Below are 23,910 nucleotides of genomic sequence, written 5' to 3' on the forward strand. Positions count from 1 at the left end.
TTATCTTGTTATTGTATACATAATTTATAATGATTTATAAATAATTTAAAGTATAAATAATGTCGATTAATAATAAATATATCATCAATAGTGACTATTCATAAAAAAGTTATTTTATAATATAGATTATGTAAATTAACACATTACTATATAATTATCAATGCATATATATATTCATAGATCAATTCGCTATTTCAGAATTATTAATCATATAAACGAAAATTCATTTTTTAAAGTGAAAATTCTTTTATTTAATAATAAATAAATAAAAACCTGTATTTATAATAGTATAACACATTATTATAAATATGAAGCTGTCGTGGTTTAGCCCCAGTCAGCAAACAAGCACCACACAGCTGCTCGCTCACTCCCCTGACCCCAGTGGGATGGGGGAGAGAATCAGAAGAGCAAAAGCAAGGGAACTTGTGGGTTGAGATAAGAACAGTTTAATAATTAAAATAAAATACTAATAGTAATAATGGTAATGATAATAATGATAATTATGAAAGTAGTAGTAGTAATATAAGGAAAAGGAAAATAATGAGAGACAAATTAAACCCAGGGGAAAAAAGAAGTGATGCAACCGCTCACCACCTGCCGACTGATGCTGCTGGTCCCCGAGCTGCGATTGCTGCCTCCCCCAGCCAGCTCCCCCCAGTTAACATACTGGGCACGACATCATATGATATGGAATATCCCTTCAGCCAGTCTGGATCAGCTGTCTTGGCTGTGCCCCCTCTCCTCCCAGCTCCTTGGGCACTTGGCAGAGCACGGGAGGCTGGAAAAGTCCTGACCAGCACTACTTATCAACAACTAAAACATTGGTGTATTGTCAAACTCATTCTCATACTAAACCCAAAGCACAGCACTGTGCCAGCTACAGTGAAGAAAATTAACTCTATTCCAGCTAAAATCATGACAGAAGCTTATTCCGTAACTTGTCCTCAAAAACTAATCACACATTTTTATCCCTCTCTCTAGGTTTAGCTCACTGAAGGAGTCAGGCAGGTGCCAGCACTGGTGTGAGGGGAGGGGACAGAGTGTACCCTCAGCAAGTTCCCCGATGATACCAAGCTGGGAGGAGTGGCTGATACACCAGAAGGCTGTGCTGCCATCCAGTGAGACCTGGACAGGCTGGAGAGCTGGGCCGAGGGGAACCTCATGAAATTCAGCAAGAGCAAGGCCAAGGTCCTGCACCTGGGGAGGAACAACCCCACGCACCAGTACAGGCTGGGGGTTGTCCTGCTGGAAAGCAGCTCTGCTGAGAAGGGCCTGGGAGTGCTGGTGGGCAGCAAGGTGACCATGAGCCAGCACTGTGCCCTTGTGGCCAAGAAGGCCAATGGTATCCTGGGGTGCATTAAAAGGAGTGTGGCTGGCAGGCGGAGGGAGGTTATCCTCCCCCTCTGCTCTGCCCTAGTGAGGCCACATCTGGAATGCTGTGTCCAGTTTTGGGCTCCCCAGATTAAGAAGGATGTGGAACTGCTTGAGCAAGTCCCGCGGAGAGCTACCAAGATGATGAGGGGACTGGGGCATCTCCCTTATGAGGAAAGGCTGAGAGACCTGGGTTTGTTCATCCTGGAGAAGAGAAGACTGAGGGGCGATTTCATCAATACCTATAAATATCTCAAGGGTGGGTATCAGGATGATGAGACTAGGCTCTTTTCAATAGTGCCCAATGACAGGACAAGGGGCGATGGGCACAAGTTGGAACACAGGAGGTTCCACTTATATATGAGGCAAAACCCCTTCCCTGTGCGGGTGCCAGAGCAGGGGCACAGGCTGCCCAGGGAGGCTGTGGGGTCCCTTCCCTGGAGACATTCGCACCCCGCCTGGATGCGTTCCTGTGCCCCCTGCTCTGGGTGTGCCTGCTCAAGCAGGGGGTTGGATGGGATGGTCTCCAGAGGTCCCTTCCAACCCCCACCACTCTGTGATTCTGTGAACACACAGCTGGGAACAGAAGGAAGGTGGGATCGTGGCAAGTGATGACTTAAATTGCTTTGTACAGTGAAGCGTTTTGTTGTAGCCTTTCGTTTCTGTGGTGCTGACTGGAGCCATGTGTGATGGGCTCTGTGGAAATAAAGCACACCCAGCTTGAGATGAAACCATGACAGCTACACAGAGCAAACCCTTCAAGTGAGGCCTTTGTATCTCAAGAGAAAGATCCAAAAATAGCGGATGTTTGAAACATTCTTGCTTATATTGCCCCACCTTTCTGTCCTTCATCTTACAGATGAAGGTACTAATATTAACCTGCCTCAGGAATCTTGTGAAGAAAAAGCTGCATTTGTGAAGCACCCATTACAGTAAGAACAACACAAAAACCCAAGAGAAAAATAACTAAAAGATGTTTCTACTCAGCACTGGTTCTTAATGGCATATATTAAATAAAGCCCAAGGCTATACAGTGAATAACAAAGATAATAAAAACTTTAAAGTAACCATTCAATAAGCACCATTAATCTGGCAAGTGTTATTCATCTTCTGCACTGAAAAGGCTTGGGTGTCTGCTGAAAAAATATTGTTCTGCAAGCACTGGAACTAAACTTTTCTATGGATTTGTGCCTAAAATTGACTTACTGTGAGCTCTGATTCAAAGCTGCCTCATAGCTGCAGAGTTGATAAGTGCTTACCCTGCATGGTTTCCCTGACTGAGGGGTGAGATCAGGGATAGTCTGGGAATGCAGAGGTATATTGAGTTTCTCCATTGTAACCTGGACAATGCAGAGTTTGCTGATGTAGCCTGACCTGGAACAATGCCAATGAAGTTCCTTGTTTCTCCTTTACCACTCCAGGACTGATGAAGGCTTCACAATGCTATACAAAGATCTTGTGAGTTTTACCAGGAACCAACTGTTAATTCTGATGTCCTTATACTAGTGACAAAGCTCCTTTCCTTCGCTCTCCTCACTCTGTATTAAAGAGTTTCTTCTTTCCTCTGATTTTAATCCTCTCAGTCTAGTGAGTGCTACTTAGACAAAACCGAGCTGGCTCCTTGTAAGACAAAATGGTCCAGGACTTACATGTGGCAGAAGCATGGGACACAACTGCTGTACACTTGGTATTTCTAGCAAGTTGAAACTGTCACGTTTGCTGTTGTCACTCTAGTTAATATGTTTACTAAGTGCCAAGACATTAATTGAGGCAGAGGCATCCAATCAAGATGATACCAGTGCAGAAATGCAAATTCAGCTGCGGCAATGCGGCATAGTATCTCTTTGGAAGGACTGCCAGTGCCAAGTGCCAATTAATTTATTTTATTAGGCAGTAAAAGGCCCTTTTCTGACACTGCTGACATAGGACGACAAGATAATTTTGCCTTAAACTATTTAGAGTTGAATGTTGAAGGTAACAGATAGACAGGTGAAGATTATTGGTCAGGAATATTAGAATCATTAGTTATTAGCCAACTGATGATGTTTTAGCAACTCTGCAGTCTAACCATTGCAACATTCTTCAGGCAAATGAATTTTAAGAATGGCTCCGAGGAGATCAGTGAAGGAGGTCATTGTAGGAGATCAGCATATCGTTAAAGGTTTCCCTTGCCAAAGCAAGAAGCAGCATGAAAGCAAGACAAATCTCTCATGAAAATTCAAGTGAAGAATTATTTGCTGATGGTATGATCTCTTTTCACACTCCATTGATACCAGCTCTGGCTTGAACTCTGTTAAACTTTAATGTCAATGCAAGTTACAAAGTTACTTGCTCTGAAGACTTACCACTCTTCAAAAACAACTTTCAAGTGCAGAAAACCCTAAATCTAAAAAGGCCAAGTCAGTTTTGGTGAAAGACTGCAAAGCTAGAACCAACCCTATGAATGCAACAACTTCAAGCCACCGATTGGACGGACTGCACGATGCTGTTATTTGCAGCAGCTGGGGGAGGAAGAGTTTGTCTTTGCCTCTGTTGCCGCTCATGGAAAAGTCCAGCAGAATGTCAGGCAAACAGAGGGGGGCAGTAGCGCCTCAAACTGTCAGCGTTACATCTGGCGAGCAAGAGTCGCAGTCAGGGGAAGCTTCTCTGCTTCAACACGGAGCTTTCGTATAGCCTTCCATCAGCCGACTTAAAACCAGAGCAATCCGTTTGCCCTCTCAAGGAATCCATGATTTTATTAATTATGTTATTAATCATACATTTACTCTCTTACACTGTTTTGCCTGTCCTTATCATAGTACTTATTTCCTCTGTAGCATGCCTGCATCCTTCCAGAAATCTGTGAATCTGGAAAACTTTCCTTTTCACAGCAACTCACAAGATATTCTGCAAGATCTGAGAAGGTTTCTTTCAAAGTTGATTCTTATATCATTCAACCCTTAAAAGCAACGTGTAATTCCAGAGAAGCTCACAAAATTCGGGTAAGAGGTATATCATGAGGTACACTACTTAAGAGCAATACTGGTTCCTGGATTCCAGTCTCCCCAGTTGCTGGCACCTGAACAAATGATCCCCCAAGGCCCCTCTACTTCCTACACTTGTTCCTCCCCAAATCACCTAAATTCCTCCCTTTCCCCACCTTTGGTTCCTCCCCTAAACATTCCATAATAAGTCCTGTGCAACCTTAAAATGCTCTTCCCCTGCATCCTATAACGTGCAGCACACCCCCAGGGCAGTAACCCGTGGTCATAGAATCATAGAATACTTAAGGTTGGAAAAGACCTCTAGGATCTCTAGGATCATCAAGTCCAACCATCAACCCAACACCCCCAGGCCTCCTAAACCATGTCCCCGGGTGTCACATCTACACATCTTTTAAATACCTCCAGGGATGGTGACTCCACCACCTCTCTGGGCAGCCTGTTCCAATGCCTGACCACTCTGTCAGTAAAGACATTTTTCCTAATATCCAATCTAAACCTCCCCTGATGCAGCTTGAGGCCATTTCCTCTTGTCCTATCACTAGTGACTTGTGAGAAGAGACCAACCCCCACCTCACTACAACCGCCTTTCAGGTAGTTGTAGAGAGTGATAAGATCTCCCCTCAGCCTCCTCTTCTCCAGCCTAAAACCCCAGTTCCCTCAGCCGTTCCTCATAAGACCTGCTCTCCAGACCCTTCACCAGATTTGTTGTCCTTCTCTGGACACACTTATGGTCCTGGAGAGCTGTTTCCAAGACTCACCTTGATGGGTTTCACACACGGACCCTGAGGCTGATGGCTCTTCTGGGACAGCTCAGGGAAAGGAGGACAAGCTGTTCAGTCCTTGGGAGTCTGTAACTTGGGTTGTCATGTTCCATGGTGCCCCCGTGCTCCTCTGGCCTTGTGGAGATGGATCTTTGATGGGCTCATGGTCCCTGCGATGAGTATCTGGGCTGGGTATGATTTGGTCTTCCCCACCATTGTCTCCCTGTGGGCATGCACACAAGCTTTCATCACAAACCTAACAAGATGTACCCAATGACAGGTTTCCAGCACCTAAAACTGAAAGCTTGGGGGAAAAATGCATTTATAGCAAATGCAGTAGGGATACCAGCCTAGAGTGATTAGACTGTCTTCTTGGCTTGTGTTAAAACATGAGTGTGGAGAAACAAATGCATCTGAAATGGAGTTGCAGCTCTGGCTTACCAAGGTATTAATTACTAATTACAGCATAAGGATTGCAAATTGCAACAAATAACCTTGCTTAACACCACTAACATATTGCCAACACTTGAAACCTGTGAAATTCATGTGTACTTGAATGTTTCTGAATGCCTGCGCTGCAGCTAGCTTTTGCAAGTAAAACTTTGTGTCTGCCCAGCAGTTGGCAAAAGTTTATTTGCCATAATTCAGACTGCATGAGTCAGCGCTGCCTTCCTTCACAACACATTCTGGCCTGTCTGGAAATCTACTTTCTCTATGGTTACATAGATGTTCTGTAAATCTCAAAATAACTTCAGCAAGGTTGGCCAAAGTAGCCTTTGCCACTCTTTGAACAAATACAGTCCAGTTCTCCATCCCCTACAAAATAATGTCTGTGCTTGGCTGGCAACAAAGTTGGGACATGAATATTTTATTTTATGCATCTATTTAGTAGTAGAAAATCCTGAAAATTAATACAGTAACTTGCAGCATTTGTTGTTTTAAGAACTGTGTGGGTTTCTGGTTCAGAATCTAAACCGGCATCTCTAGAAGTACTATTTTTGACACACTGTGTGCTTTGTGCCTTCTATACCTTTTTGATAAATTATCACTCAGAGTCAACAACAGGAATGCACCACCCCTGTTGTGTTAGGTGTGGAAAGTAAATATTCACTTGTCCTTTTGTTTATCCCGTTGTGTTTTGTGCCTCCAAGTTTAAATAAAGACCTAGACTAAAGACAGTATCTAGCATTTGCTCAAAAGGAAGAAAGCAGTTGAATAGTGACGTAAAAATGAAACCTGGCAGCAGCATTAAGTGAGGGCTCATTGCTTCTGTATTAGCTGAGGGGAAAAAGAGGAGGTGCAAGGGGAAATGTAGCATGAATAATAGAGTTGAATCTAATAAAGGGGTCAGAGCTGTCACTCATCAAGTAGGTGTGGCTGTTTCTAAGTAGTTCTTTATAGCTGGGACAACAAGCTGGGCTCTCCAGATGATGAAATGCCTCTCATTAGCAAGCAAAATTAAACAGGACACCACACGAGGAACCCGTGCAGATCACTATGCTGCAACTACTGCTTTTTGACCATTCAGAAACAGTTGTTGCTTTACTTCACGTTCCTTGATCCCTGATCAGTAATTGTCCAGAAAATGTGGCTCATTCTTGGCAGTAACTGATTTCTGGTGTCCGTTTATGTTCTGGCTTAACTTCACATGTTTTAAACATACATTTGCAGAAACAGGTCTGTCAACAAGATTAGACACTGCCTGGTCAGAGGGCTTGGGCAGGGAGAATAAAACATTCACTTTTGGTGTGTTTTCCTGCAGCAGAACAAATAAGCAACAATAGGGAAGGAGTCATATTATATACTGCTGCTCAGTTCGGGCTAAGCAACTTTATGCATGTCCTCTTTTGCTATTGGCAGACATCTTCCTCCGATAAGCACAAATACAGACTGGGCAGGGAACGGATTGAGAGCAGCCCTGAGGAGAAGGACTTGAGGGTGTTGGTTGATGAGAAGCTCAACATGACACAGCAATATGCGCTTACAGCCCAGGAGGCCAACCGTGCCCTGGGCTGCATCCCCAGCAGCGTGGGCAGCCGGGCGAGGGAGGGGGTTCTGCCCCTCTGCTCCGCTCTGGGGAGACCCCCCTGCAGTGCTGCATCCAGCTCTGGGGTCCTCAGCACATGACAGACATGGACCTGTTGGAGTGGGTCCAGAGGAGGGCCACGAAGATGATCCAAGGGCTGGGGCACCTCTCCTACAAAGAAGAGCTGAGAGCACTGTGGTTGTTCAGCCTGGAGAAGAGAAGGCTCTGGGAAGACCTTACAGCAGCCTCCCAGTACCTGGAGGGGGCCTACAAGAAAGCTGTACTTTTTAAAAGGGCATGTACTGATAGGACAAGGGGTAATGGCTTTGAACTGAAAGAGGGTAGATTTAGATTACATATAAGGAAGAAATTCTTCACTATAAGGCTGGTGAGGCACTGGAACAGGTTGCCCAGAGAAGCTGTGGATGCCCCATCCCTGGAAGTGTTCAATGTCAGGTTGGACGGGGCTTTGAGCAGCCTGGTCTAGCAGAAGGTGTCCCTGCACGTGGCAGGAGGGTTGGACTACATGATCTTTGAAGGTCCCTTCTAAAACAAACTGTTCTATAACTCCCTTATTACTCTAAAGATAGCAAAACTGCCTGTAACAGGACACTGAGGACAGACTACAGCCAATGATTAAAACATAAAGCCTTAATGTGAAAATTGGGTTGCATTTAATATTTCTAGTTTCTCCATCTTCATTATATCTTGTTAGCTTTTGCTCTTGTATGTTGGTTTGGCTCAGTTATGAGAAGGACATGCAGGATAGTAATGATAACATAGTAATACTTGAGGATGAGGCATTGTGTATAGTAAATTCTACTTCTTTTCTGCTTCTCCCACACATTTCATCTTAATTGGTCTCTTCTGGGTAGCTGCTGTGCTGCAGCCCTGCCCCTATGTCTGGATCAAGTCTCTATGCTATCATACCATCAGCTTCTTTTCCTTTCAGCTGTCTTTTCTATTACTCATCAGTTATTATTAAGTATTTTCCCTTACCTTAATGGCTTTCTGAGACAAACAAATTCATTCCTGCAGTTTTAGTTGCTTTGCCACTGTCTACTTCTTGCTAGGAGGGTACTAACTACCACCAGAAGGGACTTCTATTTCATGTAGGACTTGACATCAGCCCCCAAAACTGCATGTTGGAACTTGCAAAAAGCACTCTCCCCAACCCCTGAGATGACCAAAGGTAGCATCTGCAACAGTGAAACTCCACCTTCATAAACGTAGGGTGTTTTTCCTTTGAATATACTTTAAGCAGTAGTCAAACTCCCGGTGGAAACAAACTTCATCCTAGCAAACCAGAGGACAAAATTCTTCATTTTAAAAAAATGGTAATGCAGTTACTAATTAAAACAAATCAAAACAAAAAATTTAGACAAAGTAGATATATTACTAGTTTGTGCTTCAGACATCTCTAAAGAACATCTACATGAAAGTCTTCTTAGGTTGAGTAAGATTTAGTTCAGCTTCACTTTAAGGATGCATTTTTATAGCTCACACTAAACTTTGGATGTCTACATGCTCCAAATACAAGGAAGAATGACCAAGGGGCTGCTGCATTCAAATGTGTCTTCACAGCAGCCTGTGAGTCCTGCTCCTCTTCCTGCTAATTAATTAATCTTAAAGATATTTATTGTTCTGATACCTCTGATTAGCTCTGTTTGTGGTAATGCAGATGAAACAGCATTCAGCTTGTCTAGAATAAGAATACATAAAGCTTTGATATGCTAATTACTTACACAAGGTTTTCCCTCTAGGCAGTCAGCTGAATTTTGCTGAATTTTCCCTTCCCAGGCAACAAAGCTTACAGCATTGCAGGTTTTCCTGGCTCCAGTTTTGTGTCAGAGGAGGCATTAGACAACATCTGTAATTATCTCAGAATGAGCTACACAGCCACTTTTCTTTGGGGATCTCACCTAACATTAATAACACAGGTGGGTCTGTCCCTACCTGTCACATTTACAGACTAAAGTATCCTAATGTCCTTTACACACTTCCTGCTTTGTGCACTTTGTCACCTCAAAGGCAATGGTGAAGCACCACGTTTGATTGTCATTCTTTTTTTAGTGAGCTTAATAACTTATCTTCAGATGGCAGCATGTTTTCAGACACATAGTCTGAAATAAGTAGAAGATTTTTTTCAATATCATATAAGGAGTCTCATTCCCAGTAGTGAAGAAAGCATATATATCTTCTTTCATATGCACAGACCAGCAAATCTGCATATTAAAAAAAAAAAAGCCACTACTGCCTTTATTTAGCATATGAATTATCTAGTGTAGGGAGAAAGGAATGTTTAACAGTAAGAACATAAAATATCAAAATATGTATTTAATAGTTGTAAACATTGTTAGGGTACAAAATTTCCACACAGTGTTCTAAGGTGGTATTCAAAGCTAAGATGTTACAGCTTCTAGGTATCTCCTTTGCTTCTGCTGAAGTTTGCAACAGAGGCAATGGAGGCAGCAAAGCAGGTAATGAGAGTCACTAAAGATCATATTCTAGCCATAGGCTTAAGTAGAGTTGCAGAACTGTATATAAAATTAAAATCAACTAAATATATGTCAAAACTCACACACACCACACCACCCTCCCCGTATCATTTATCTTCCCTTTTTGATTGTGTGCACAAAACACATGCCCTACCACATACCCGGCCCCCAGTGCAGCTTCTCAACTCCTCCTGCCCGGTTTTCTGCATGGCTTTTTGTCCAGCGGGACGAATGTGTACATAGCCCGAGTCTATTCGCTTGGTGGGACCTGACAAAAACATTAATTATAGAAGAAAAAAGCCGCGAGGTTCCTTGAGAAGACACCTAGTTCAATGTTCAAGGCAGGATCAATTGTATTTACCAAACTCGTCACACATATCTGTCTAACCTGTTCTTAGAGGCTTTTGTTAATAGGTTTTTCCACTGCCCTTCCCAATACTTAACTACTGTAATCAGTAACCTGATCTTTTCCTTCCTATGAGAAGAAACATGTTTATCTGGTTTATTGCTATCTTAATCCTCTCTACAATAGCCTTTATGAAGTTGTAGGCTGCTACGTCCAGGTGCAAGCACTTATTTTCAATCCAAAGCAGTCCGTAGCTGCTGCCTACACAACAAAGTCACGTTTAGGACTGTACTGTATCGCTACAGTATGTACTAAACAGATTAAAGGCTGTGTTTTAAGGACATTAGAAAGTAATTAAAATTAAAAATGTCAGATGAAGCCTTTTCAACTGGGCTCCAAAGGAGCCTGTTCTTGACCCAGGGCTGCTATGTTAGCTCAGTCAATTATTTGGAATTAGAATAAGCACTGCTCATGAAATCTGCAGGTCACTTCAAAAGTCAAAGGCCAAAGGCCACCAGGGCTGGTGGCCACTGAGTGATTTAAATCACAAAGTTGGCAAAGCCCCTCTCGAACAACATGTGTTTTAATCCACCTACACAGCAAATATCTATGCATCAAAGATGAGGCTGCTGGTTGGGCACAGGAACAAAAATACAAAGCATGCTTTTGGGCTGGGAGTAAGTAAGGAGAATACTGTATCTTCAAAAGCATTAAATCAGATGAGGACTGAGGAGATCAGGAGGGATAAATACATGAATGCAAGCTGCCAACGCAGTGTGGCAGCTGCAACAGCAAATGCAAACGTTAGATGGTCAAGCAAAAATACTGAAGAGTGATATGTGCTAGTATGAGACTATGACCATTACCTGACAGAGTAAGGTGACTACTCTGGAATCACAATGAATGGTAAAAGGTGTAACAAGCTAGAAAGGCTCATTAAGAACCCAGAAGAATGAGTCAGTGGAAACATCTGCTCTGTACGGAGGTGATAAGTAATTATCTACACAGCAAAAAAAGAGCAGAAAGGTGCTGTAATTTTCCGTACATAGTAAGATTCACTTGGTGAAGATGGAAAATCTTTAAAAATGATAGTGTTTTCCACAAGTCTCCTTTCTATAGGATTCTTTAATTTTTGAAATTATAAATCTTTTTACTTACATATTTCAGTATGCTCAGCAGTGCCTCGCACTAGCTGAATTTAGCTCCTTGCTCCAGCCTCCTCCTCTCGGCTGCCGGTGCCCCGGCGGGACACGCTTCCCATCGAGGGGCACCACCAGGCCCCCCCGAGGTGCCGCCGACCCGCTCCCGGGGGTGCACAGCGTCGGACGTCGGCTTCATCTGGGGGTCCTGCCTGTGCAGAACGATCAAACCGGCGGCGTTAGCTTTTCAGCGTCCACAAGGAACGAACAGCCGAGGTAGGTCTGAGATTATTTCACAGTTTATTACCCTTTTTTCCCTAAGTATAGATACACAGGTAGAAAATTAAAGAAAAATCATTTATGGGGTAGATGAGGAGGCAGCGTTTGGAATCAGTAGCGGGAAAAATTTCAGTAGGCATGTAGTAAATTTTCTGTTAGTTAAGGTTTTTAATCGGTAGCTTATTACTCTGCAGAAATCATCCCGCAGAGCAAAGGGGGGCTCGCAGCGCCAACCCAGGAGGCAGCACCCCGGGAGGAGGCGACCCTTCCTTTGGGCTGCAGCCTTGCACCGCAAAAGCACCGATACCCCTCGGCCACGGGGCTGCCCGCCCGCCTCCCGGGGTGCGGCCGAGCTCCGCCGACGGAAGGCTACCATCCCCACGCCCTCACCCGCTGCCGCCGGGCGCGGAGCCGGCACCCAGCGGCGCCCTCGGTCCCGGCTCCCTCCCCCTCTTCCTTCCCGGGCGGCCCCCGCCCCCGCCGCCATGTTGTGGGGCTGACGCCGCCGCGGGAGGCGGGGGCGGAGGAGGTGGAGGCGGCCCGTGCGGAGCAGGCGCTCACGGGCAGCGCAACAGGTACAAGCGGCGGGGCGGCCTGCGGCTCCCTCCGCGCCCGGAGGAGCGGGGCCATTTCTCGACCGGCACCGACCCGCGGGGGTGGCCTCGTCCCCGGGGCGGGGAAGGGCGGCGCGGCGCGGCGCGGTGCGGAGCTGTCAGCCCGGGCGCCCCGCGGGGCCTGGCTGCGGGCGCGGGGCACGGCGGGCCTGGGCGCTACCGTGTGGGCAGCGCCGGTTCCTGCCCTCCCGTGAGCGCCGCAGCCGCCCGGGCAGGGGCGGGCGCGGGGAGGAGCGGCCGGGGTTTCTCTTACGCCAAGCGGTTTTATTTATGTTTTTTCCCCTCTTTGAGGTTGTGGGTTTTTGTTGGTTTTGGGTTTTTTTTCTTCCTGTTAAAAATAGCATTTTGCGTACGTTTCGCCCTGCCGGAGAGCAGCTGACAGCCGGCGGCAATCCGGGGAGAGGCGCCCGTAGCGAGGGCAGCTCCTCCCGCCAGCGCTGCCGCTGCTGCTCGCCCTTGCCTTATCCCTGCCCTGCAAGGGGAACAAATACCGGTGTCGGTGCCCAGACAGCTCGCTGCCCTCCCGAGGGAGCGCCCTGGCGAGGCGAGGTAACTCGGACGTGCGGAGAGACCCCGGGCTCCTGTGGCGAGGGCGGTTTTGTTTCTTGTAGTTACTTTGAAAACCTAGAGCTTGGAGATATTGAACCGGTTTCTTGCAGTTGAAGTTTGCAAACTGTTTTGTTCGTAAATAGGCTGGCTTTCCTTGGTCTCGACCTCGCACCGCGGCATGTAGTAACTCAGAAAATAAAATGAGGCTGAGACGCATGATCCGGTTCCCTAAACGTTAAGATGCTATTTTGAATACGTTAAATGGTTTTCATAGCAGTTGGCAGTTTGACATCTGCCACACAGCAGAACTTGAAAGTAGATTGTGCTTTAGATAGTACTTGTGATCCTTAACCTACGCTCATAGCGCTTCTCTTAAACATCAGTTGGAAATTCCCCACCTAAAACACTGGAATGAGAAGTTACAAGCTCCTTGCCCTTGCGTTCGGGCAGCCCTATTGTATGCACCTCTCTTTTAGAAACCTAATGTTTTTTTGAACTTGTTTTTGTTCATGCTTGCCTGTGGTGGCAGCAGCTCCCACGCTTGTCTGTGCACGGGAAAACATGTGAAGCAGTACAGCTCAGAGGTACATAAAATGCAGCTTGCTTTCAAGAATTTTGAATTGTTCATTTGAAATTTGGTTGAAATTCAAAGACTGTAGCGGTAGCAAACATCTATATCCACTGAGGTGATGGTGTTGTTTGGAAATAACGAGCATTAGGAACTAATTGGATAAATAGCTGGGTTTCATTTTTCTACTAAACTGTGTTAATTTTTGTTTCCACTCTACCCTTCCATTTGGTTGGTCCATACTTTTTTTTTCAGACTAAGCTGGGAGGGCCATTCACACCACCATATCTCCGGATATTTAGAGAAACCTTAGTTCAGACCCCTGGCTCTGTATGACATTAAGAGAATTGTGTGCATCCCTGCAGCATGGATTTAGGCTGCTCTATGCTGTCTGTTATAGAGAATTTTTGGTCAGATTAGCCTCCTAACTCAGATACCTGAATTAGATCAAGTGAATATGCTTCTCCTTTTAATTACTATCCTGAGGGAGTTGAGTTTATTTTTTTTCTCCACTGTCTGTAGAAGATCTAGGGTATGGGATGTGTCCCTGACGGAGCTGTTAGCCGCCACTGTAATATAAACAAAGGGTATGTTTCTGTAGCACTAACAACAACAAAAACTTGGTACCTATGGCTTGTTTGTGCTAATCACCATATGGGGTTATCTACCATAGGTGGCATTCTGCTGTCAGAGCTTTATGTCTGCTTATTTTTTGCACCATTCTTCCTGTGGGCAGAGTGAAATAGGTCAGGGCAGAAGTGACCTGTGAATGATTTTGAACAGTGTTGTTGAGAAGGCTTTATTTATCAAGATTCAGGTATTACAGTTATTGGGACCACAACAGTTCTTAGGGTAGGTTTTTTTTTTTACAAGTATTTCTGTTTTAGTCTTTAATATTGAGAAGTGAATTAATTTCATGCCATAGCTTCATTTTTCCTAACTGCTACTTTGCTAAGTTCTGTAGGTGATAGTAATTCTTCATTGAGCTACTCATCTGGAGCTGGTGGGGAAAATGGGACAGCATTTGAAAAGTGTAAGCTGATGTATGTGCTTCGCTTGGGGCATTATCAAAAAGCCTCACACCCCTTGGAAACAGGTATATGTCAAGAAAAGGCCTTGTGAATGGTTCCTGGTGAGTTCAGATCGGTAGTTCCTGTTGCAGATTGAGACAGAGGTCTCTGGTCTGAGAGATAACCCATTTATTAACAGTTCATAAGTAAAGTCTCTGCTCTCGCCTCCCAAGATTTTAGTTCGATCAGCATGTAAAATCTGTGAAAACAGCATTTCATGAGACTTTGTTTTAAAGTCCAGAGCTGTTCTCTTTGCCTCTTTAAAACTGGTTTAAAAGTTGGACATCTTTATTTTTAATGTTCATTTCCGGCCTATTTTCACTTGAAAGGAAATATTGCCAATAGCTCAGTTTTTAACATAGTTTTTAACTGCTTCCATTTGCTTTTATTGGCCTAAAATATAGTCATAGAATAATACCATTTTGAAGGGATCATCTGGTCCAACCCTCACTAAAAGCATGGCCAACTTAGATCAGGTTGCTCAGAGCCATGCCTAGTTGTGTTTGGACTACCTCCAAGGGTGGAGATCCCACAGACTCCCTGGGCAGCCCTCTCCAGTCTGGTGTCCACACTTACTTGGAGTGCATCCCATCCCGTTGTCCAGATTGTCAGTGAAGACATTAAACAGTACTGGCTATGGTATCAACACCTGGGGAACATCATTAGTTCCAACCAGATGGATTTTGGGCTACTGATCACAGCCCTTTGAGTCTCGTGGTCAAGCTAGTCTTCCACTCAGTTTACAGTCAACCTATTCAAACTATATTTCACCAGGTTGGCTCTAAAGATACTGTGGGAGACCTTGTTGAAAGCCTTTGTGAAGTCAAAATGAGCCTCTCTGCCCTCATCCACAGAGCCAGTCATCTCAACACGGAAAGCTATGAGATGTCAGGCGTGGTTCATCCTGGACAGATGCATGCTGGCAGTTTCCCATCACCTTTTTGTTCTTCAAGCATCTGAAGATGGTTCCCAGGAGGATTTGCTCCGTAATCTTTCCAGGGATTCAAGTCAGATTTAGCAGTCTTTTGTAGTGCTGAACTGTCCCTCTTGCCCTGCCAGAAGATGGGTGTGATGTTTACCCTTTTCCAGTCGTCAGGATCCTTACCCAGTCACCAAGACCTTCCAAAACTCATAGAGCTTGGTCCCGCAGTGACATCAGCCAGGGTCCCTGGCAGCACTGGTGCTGCAATTTGTTCCATATATATGTATGCAACAGCTATACTTCCTTGTTTTCAAGTTACTTTGACTTCTGAAAGCTGCTTTCAGTTCAGCGTAATACTGCATTTCTTGGCAAGGTATATTAAATGATGGATCCTGCTATGTTTTTAAGTTTTTGAGGGGAAGCTTGATGTAAACATGGTCCCTTTGTGAAATTTGTGAGAGCAGTAGCTGTTGACTTTGTCAATTTGTGGTGTTGCTTTTAGATTGGAGGGCTCATTTCATGTGGCTGAATGATGTGGGAACGTCAGTGACCTTTCTTTACCTTTCTCATCTTAGGTGGTGATTGGCAATTATAAAGATAACAAAGATAAAGTACAGCTAATTAGAGAATTCTCTCTTTTTATGACTGACTGACCTATTTCAAGCACTATCACTTGTCAGTTAAAACACTAACACAAAGTATACTTTGAGGTTTAGGAGTTGACCTTAGGTAGGGGGTGAAATAGGGTAGTTACTGTATTTTTAGCTTTAAAATCATGTTATCACCCTTTAGCTTCACCTTTTAAAACTGCATTTTTCTTTTGTATCCTGGTTGGTGATAGATGATGCAGCAGACTATTCTGGGGGGAAGCACTCTTGTTGGAGTGCCTGGCTGGAATTCGGGAAGTGCTAAGCAGCTGTTTTAAGTGATCCTGAAATTTTCAAATGCTTAGTTGCAAATGTTGCAGATGCCTGAACTGTGTCCGGAAATCTGTTTTTGAATCCTGATCAGTATAGAACTGGGAGGTTTACCTCTTCATGTAAGCTCAAGTTCCTTCCACTGATGGGCCAATGTAAGCTGAAACTTGAAGCCAGCTGCGAGCAGTGCCACTGCTGAAGCCTTGTTTTCTGTGGCGTTGGATGTCTGAATCTAATCAGATGTAAGCTTTTGTTAGAAGTTTTTCTCGTCAGTATGTTCAGAACATCTTTCAGCCATGTGGATTCTCTGATGTCTGATGTTGGTACTCAAACATACGGCAGTCTTTCTCATTAATGGCGGCAGTAAATTTGGTAGTGTCTTCTCTGCCCAGTTGCCTGCGTTCAGGAATCTTGTAGGCAGTTAAGATCTTTGCAAAGTACACCCTTCTGTTAAGTTTGGTTCGTATTAGATGATGGGATTTGTCCAAGAACGTATTAACTACTTGTGTCTCATACCCTTAGAAACCAAGCTAAGAATTTGAGCATGCTGGTTATTTGGTTACTAGTGTGTTACTCCTTTTATTGATTAACTTGTCTATCGGGATGTTTTGGGTTTGTGGTGTTTTTTTTTTTTATTCTCAGATATATTTAAGGGTTTCTTTCTCTAGAAAACAAGAGAGGTGATTTTATTTCATGAGGTGTCTTTGATTCATCTTACATCCACGCATACTTTGGTTTACTGCCTCCTGCAAGATTATACAGATACTGTAGTAACTTGTTTTTCTGGTGCTGTTGTGCCATTAGCACTAAATGTTCGGAAGGTGAGGATTAGGTCACGTAAAAATCATAAAGTAAAAGTGGAACTGACAAAATTCAATTTTTCCTTCAAATTTAGAAAATTCAAGACTGTCAGGATAGGAACGCAGCCTGGCTAGGTTGGTTATTTGGATCCCGGAGCAGTGGATTGAACATTAACGTATAGATGAGCAGAGTGTTGTGTAACTCTTATTTTCAGAACACCACATGAAATTCAGATGATGTAACATGATGACGGTGGCAGCACAGCACATTAGAATTACCTAATAGAGGACAATTACCTGAGAACTATTCTTAAACATTTTTGCAGTTACAAGTGGTTGAAAAAACATGGTTAGTGCAGCTAAGTCACAGCTTCTTTGGAACTGCAATTCTGAGAGCAGCCAGTTTGACTTGAGACATTTTGATACAGGATGTTGTTGCTTCAGCTTCAGAAGTAGCAGATAATAACTCTGAACTGGCTCTTCTAGAGAAAATTCTCAAGGCTGATGCAAGTGGAGCTTGTGAAATGCTGTGACATCAGTCATGAGTGATATCTACAGTTGGTGATTCAACAGCATGTACATGAAGTAAGGGGAGAACAGGAAGTGGGAGTTATTCTTTGTTTCTAAAAATATTACAATTGGAATGCAAAAAACAGACCTATTATGGCTATACTGATAAATGTATCAAAAATCAGAGCTGATTTAAATAATACTTTCAGTCATATTTTTCAAAGGTCAAGAATTTACTGATCAAAATCTAAGACTGTCTTGCTTCTTCCACTACACTCTTAGTGTAATCATAATATTATGAGTTTCTTAAGGTAGGACAAGTGTCTCTTTCTAACTGAGGTGTACTTTTGCTCATAGGGACTTTACATGGTGTTGAGATGTGTGTCTAACCCAGGTAATAATTGATTCCCTAAATTAATGAAATTTATTCGTAGCATTACGAATTCAAAGCATTATCCCTGTAGGCTGTAGAACTCAGTGTTAAAGGTTAAGAGACCAAATTTCAACTGGATGCTTTCAAGGACTGTTCTTGGTAATATAGCGTGGACAGGGCTTGTGGCTGAGAGCGGGGTCAGAAGCAGGAGGCTTTGCCTGGAGCAGGTAAGAGGTGCTGTAGCCGTGCTGCCTGGGTCCCAGGTCTAGCTCGGGGATTGCGTGCCTCTGGAGGTTCCTGTCCTGGGCAGGGTCTCTTGGACCTCCATTACACCCATACACTTCTGTCTTGCTTTGGGGAATGCATTTTTACCTGTTTGTTGCCCATCTGAAATATTGCTACCTAGTTAATTTTTCTTGGTTTGACTGCCTTATGCTGATCTTTGCTTTTTTTCCTGTGAGGTTTCCCTGGATTTTGTTTCATCAAAGATAAACTATGTTTCTTTGCTTTAAAGGCCTCTTGTGGCCTGTCTCCTCTCTGCTTGTCATCTCATTCAAGTTTGAGAAATTAAACCTGTGATGGTTTCATGCACCTGCCCAGCTTGACAGCAGATACCTAAAATGTAAATCCAATTCTTGCTGAATGTTTTAGCTTCACTAGTTTTACAAATAGAGAAAAATTGTTCTCTGCTGGTCATAGAAGACTGCCCACGTATTCTGATTCTTTTGTTTTATGCTTTGCTATAGTAGTTCATTAGATGTTCCTTATGTTTTGCACTGTTATCTGGGACTGAAAGCCAAGCAACAAGTTAAGTAGCAGATCTTTTTATCATAAGGAGAAGATAACATAAGAATTCTTTTGTTAGTTTTTTTTTTCCCCCCCCTCTATCTTAGGAGGCAGATTTTGCTTGTGCTTCTGATGGAAGAACAGGAGGGGGCTCAAAAATTTCCTCTAAGATGACAAGATTTCAAATGGATATGCTCTGAATACTTCCAGTCATGGTTGAAGTAAGAAAAATAATGAAGAGAAAACTCACCAAAGATTTATGTTTTGCCCAAGTCCACATTGTTGCAAATTAGGAGTCACAATGTGAAAGTGGGGAACTGTGGGTTTCAAGGTGCGTGGACCTCACCGAACAGCATCTTAGGGCTCTTGTACAATGCTTGCAAATAATTAGATGTAAGAATTGATGTGTCTCAAAACAGGATCTAGAAAAAACAGCATATGGAGTGGAGAGTCATGTAAATTAGAAAGTAGGAAGGCAAAAAGACAAGAGTGTATTTTAAGTTACCACCCATTCAGGAGCAAGTGTATCTTACTCAGCTCCCTGGAAAGGTTATGATATGCAGCCTGGAGTTCCTTCTGGAAGGTAGAAACCCAGAGCCTTTTAAAGAAAAAAAAAATCCTATAAATAATCTACCCTCTGCTTTTTTCTCTTTTTTTTTTTGCTTTTCCTTTTTAAGCAAAGCAGGCAGAGGTGGTGATGTCTGTCCGCAATGGGGTCATGTTAGTGAATGTATACCTCCAGGGCGTGACAGAGCTGGGTTCAGTTCCCATCTTTTCCTGAGGAAGTTCATGTACACATCTCCTGGGAGAAGGGCCAGGGATTTAAATAATGAGCTTCCTGCAGTGGGATTCTCATTCCCTCCTTCAGAATTTCTTCTTCTTTGCAAAAAGAATCAAAGCTGGAGGGGCATGGACAGAGAGGGACCTGCAGCTCTCTGGCTTAACAGTAGAGAATTTCATGTAGGAGGTTGAAATCCTGAGTTGATGTTACTACTCCAGACACTGTGCATGGGTTTCCTTAAACGGCTGCGCAGTGAAATGTGGGAAAACCTCCTAAAAGGAAGGAAAGATCAGTTTCAATCTCCAGCGACAGAGGAGAGAGTTGAACCGGGTCTTGATATTCTGAATGGGTGCTTTCACAGCTGAGCAGCTGTGTAAGAAAGGGAGTAAACCCATCAATGCTGACCACACAATTATGGTTTTTAAACAGAAACAGAGATTCTTGTATTTTGCGTGGCATCCATTTTGCACGGTCACTATATTCAGAAAGCCTGTGAGTCGGGCAAGGTGGGTAGAAGGGTATTTGTCAGAAAAAAAATATTTTCCGTGTTCTGTCTTAATCTCTGTTTGGAAGCAAGTTGCTCGATAACAGTGAGCAAGGAAGGGACTTCATACCATGGGGTTAAGAAGTGAAATATTTAACACTTTTTTTCCTTGACATGTCAAAATATTAACTAAGGCTTGCACTACTATTATCCACAGTAACAGAGGGAAGCAGGAAGAGCTAGCGTACTGCTAGCTACCCAGGATCGACTTCATTTTGTTACTGATGTCATTCATTTGTTATCAGAGTGGGTGGACTTCATGAAGCTGGCCACGGAACATTTTGAAAAGGCCACGTCACTGTGTATAACTCCACTGTATAAAGGAGATAAATTCTTGGCCTGCCAAGATGTTGTGGTGGTGTTCTTTTATTTTTTTTAATTGGTAAACTTTTCTACCAATGTGCCTTGAACAAAGGGAAATTCTAGGCTCTGCTGGTTTATAATGCCTTACTAATGCTTCTTATTCTCTGATTTTTCAAGAGGATAATCCAAAAAAAGCACAGAACAACTATGTGGGCTAATACACTGTCACTGTTTGCTTTGCGAATACTAGTGAGTGGTCTTTGTGTTGTCCAGATCTACAGGTTGTGCAGACAGGTGTTGTATCGGTCAACTAACACTGCAAATCTCTGTCATTGCTAATTGGTTCTTAGAGTAAAAAATTAGCAATATATCTTCTTTCTGTACTTGAGAAAAGAAAAAGAGTAGTAGTGTGTCCACACATGCTGCTTTTACGGTATTTGCTTTCTTCCAGTTAAAACTGGTGGGATGCAGCCTGATGCACCAGACCTTCATTCCTACTAAAACTATGTGGCTGTGGTTTTTCTGAGAAATATTTTGAAAAAAAAAATTGATTCAAGTATAAATATTAACAAAGATTGTGGTAAGGCTGTTGTTCATAAAATGGCAGTATGCCTATGATGGAAAAGAAGCTTTTTCCTTTTCCTTTCTCCTGCAGTCTGCCCAGCTCTAATGTTTTCTAATGCTTTCAGCATGGTCGTAAGGTCCCCCTGCCTCTTGCAGTCTCCTCATTTCTTTTCTCAGCTTCTATCGACCATAACGAACGCTGAGAGAGGGAGCAGAAGTTGCGGTTTGGCAGGTCAGTTTGTGAAAACAATTAGTGCTTTAAATGTGGGGACTAGTCAGATGGTGTGTTTACAAGAACTTGCTGTTCTGCTATTTAAACGTAACATCCAAGTTTTCCTGTTTTCACCGTCACCCTAAATGGCAGCAGGGTCTAAAGTCGTCTACGGTGTTCACAGGGATGTTTGATCCTGTTTTGTTACAGTGTGGATTTTGTGCTGTGGCTGCCACAATTTCTTATGACTGATAATTGAATTCACCAAGCACCTGTCCTGGCACGTTTTATGCAGAAATACACTGCACACTGTTATTGCAGAAACAAATTTCTGTGAGATATTCTGGTTGTGGTGGCTGTTTTTGCACCTATATCATCTATTTGGAATACTGGTTATAGTATTTTCTTGAGTGTTTTTTTCCTTCAGTAAACATTTTTATATAGCATTAGTTTCTCTGTAGAATTGTGTAATAACGTTCTTTGGAAATTTACAGCTTTCATCTCAAATAATGATCAAAGATTATCAGATTTGTTCTAAAAAAAGTAAGTTTGGCCTAAAGCGAGAATATTTTGCTGAGATTTCCTTTGGTAAATAAATGGTGCACACCTGTATCCTAAAGGTGCAAGGTGCTTTTACAGATGGTGACTAGAGCAACTTTATTTGGAATTTGTGAAAATAAGCTGCTTTTTAACTTTGATATATGCATAATATCCAAGCCTTTGGGGTGTGCTGTGGAAATGTAAAAGACAGAATACTCGTTGAGGGCAAGCTCCATGGGTTGTTTCCAGAGACCTTTGAAAAAATGTGTGTAGACTTTGAGTTTACTGGGCTGTTTCCTCCTTCCCTAAAAAATTGAACGAGGGAAAATTGTGTTGCAGCACTACTTTTACTTTTCCTTCTTTTACCTCTCTGTACAACTTTGGAATCTGTCGTCAGAGAAGCATGTGTGCTTCATGTAACCCTGGTGTCAGAATGAAAGGTATTTGTGCAAAGGGATAAAATGGAGTCTCAGTGCTGGTGCAATCTGAAATCCTGTTGCTTCTGTAAAGTCGTAGTTTCCAGTAGTATTTGTGGGGGTTAATGTAGGAGGTTTTTGGTGCCCTTCAGGTCTAGTATTTCAAAATATGACAAGATCTGCTTATAGACATAATAGTGAGGCGACAGAGCTAAATCATGATTTAATTGCATCGCGTTGGTATAATGTACTCTTAGAACAGATCTGTTAGGTGGCTCCCTCTTGTTTTTTGGACCTAAGGCTGGTGCATCTACATGGCAATGCCTGGTGCAAACTTATCGGGCTGGGTCAGCCCAGGCTTGGAAACTTAGGGAATTTTCAGGTATGCTGAAAAAACCTGTGTCAATAATTTGGACTGGGCTGGTCATTATTTTTGAGAGCGCTGCACTGGAACAGAGTATCAAACTGCGTGGTATTAGAAACATCTGATCTCAGACTCCGTTTGAGAGGACAGATAGTGGTATGGATGATAACTTTGTGCTGTCTTTAGCATCTGACTACACTTTCTAATTTTCCTTGACATGAGCTATGAAACCTTGTTTATCACCGAATGGTTTGGGTTGGAAGGGACCTTTAAAGATCAGCTAGTCCAAGTCCCCTGCCATGGGAAGGGGCACCTTCCACTAGACCAGGTTGCGCAAAGCCCTGTTCAACCTGACCTTGAACGTTTCCAGGGATGGGGCATCCACAGGTTCTCTGGGTAACCTGTTCCAGCATCTCACCACCCTCATCATAAAAAAAAAATTTGTCCTCATGTCCAATCTAAATGTACCCTCTTTTAGTTTAAAACCACTGTCCCTTGTTCTGTTACTACAGACCCTGGGAAAAAGTCTCTCTACATCTTTCTTATAAGCCCTCTTCAAGTATTACAATAAAGGTCTCCCTGGATCCTTCTCTTGTCCAGGCTGAACAACCACAGCGCTCTCAGCTCTTCTTTATAGGAGAGCTGCTCAGCCCTCGGATCATTTTTGTGTCCTTCCCCTGGCCCTGCTCCAACAGGTCCATGTCCTTCCTGTGCTGAGGACCCCAGAGCTGGACGCAGCACTGCAGGTGGGGTCTCACCAGAGAGGAGCAGAGGGGCAGAATCCCCTTCCTGAACCTGCTGGCCACGCTTCTTTGGATGCAGCCCAGGATAGAGATCACTTGTCTTACAGATTAGTGAAAGGTAGCTGCCTGTATACGTAGCTGTTGGTAACAGCGGGCTGGAGTTACCCCAGCTGATGAAGGTGAACCAGGAACACGTGTTCTCCGTAGATACAGAGATTTCATAAACAGATAGGACCCTCACCAAGCTAATGCGAGGGCTTTTATTTCAAAAATTTTCATTAGAAATTGATTTTAAAATATGGTATAGTTGGGTCTCCAGGGATGTCAAAATGAGGGAGAAGGGGTTTACATGTTTTGTGTGCATGAAGCTGCCTGGGTGACTCTTCCCACTCATGAGGTCAGTGTTTGGGAGTTCAGAAAGCTCAATCTACATGAGCCATTTCAGCAAAATCAAAGAAGGCAAAATCTGGCTTTCTCTGTAGCTGTAAGTTGTATAAAGTATTTTAAAATATATCTTAAGATTTTGGGCTTTAAGAGTTAATCAGTTTATTATCAGACTTGTGTTGTCTGATAATTATCTGACTTGTGTTGTCATCTTACCTTAAGTACTGTGTGCAGTTTTGGTTTCCACAATATAAGAAGGATATAAAAATACCAGAATGTGTCCAAAGGAGGACAACAAAGATGGTGAAAGGACTAGAGGGCAACACTTAGGAGGAGCAGCCGCAGATACTAGATTTGTTCAGCTTAGAGAAGAATAGATGAAGGGGTGATCTCATTGCTGTCTACAGCTTCCTCATGAGGGAGCATGGTGAGGAAGGTGCTGGTCTTGCTTCTTTGGTGATAGGACGTGAGGGAATGGCTTAAGTCTGTGTCAAGGGAAGTTAAGATTGGATATTAGGAAAAAGTTCTCCACTGAGAGGGTGGTCAG

The 23,910-nt window shown here is 43.4% G+C and overlaps 1 protein-coding gene and 1 long non-coding RNA gene across 8 annotated transcripts in view; one reads left to right on the plus strand and one right to left on the minus strand.

The window, feature by feature from the left end:
• Positions 1-7,604: 7,604 nt before the first annotated feature.
• Positions 7,605-11,919, minus strand: LOC142054302 (uncharacterized). Its single transcript, XR_012659478.1, has 3 exons — positions 11,795-11,919; positions 11,145-11,337; positions 7,605-9,908 (listed from the first exon to the last, which is right to left on the minus strand). It is a non-coding gene; the product is annotated as an uncharacterized LOC142054302 (long non-coding RNA).
• The window catches only part of ITSN2 (intersectin 2), an 89,478-nt gene continuing 77,462 nt past the window's right edge, over positions 11,895-23,910 (plus strand). For 5 of the 7 annotated variants that reach the window (XM_075086685.1, XM_075086679.1, XM_075086683.1 and 2 more), the window contains exon 1: positions 11,895-11,979. The gene's annotated coding sequence lies outside the window, so the exon portion shown is untranslated. Of the gene's footprint in view, positions 11,980-12,031; positions 12,568-13,129; positions 13,152-23,910 lie in introns of those variants that run through there. The other 2 variants (XM_075086680.1, XM_075086681.1) reach the window with 2 other exon arrangements.

This window comes from Phalacrocorax aristotelis, chromosome 3 (genome assembly GCF_949628215.1).
Source record: "Phalacrocorax aristotelis chromosome 3, bGulAri2.1, whole genome shotgun sequence".
Lineage (NCBI taxonomy): Eukaryota > Metazoa > Chordata > Aves > Suliformes > Phalacrocoracidae > Phalacrocorax > Phalacrocorax aristotelis.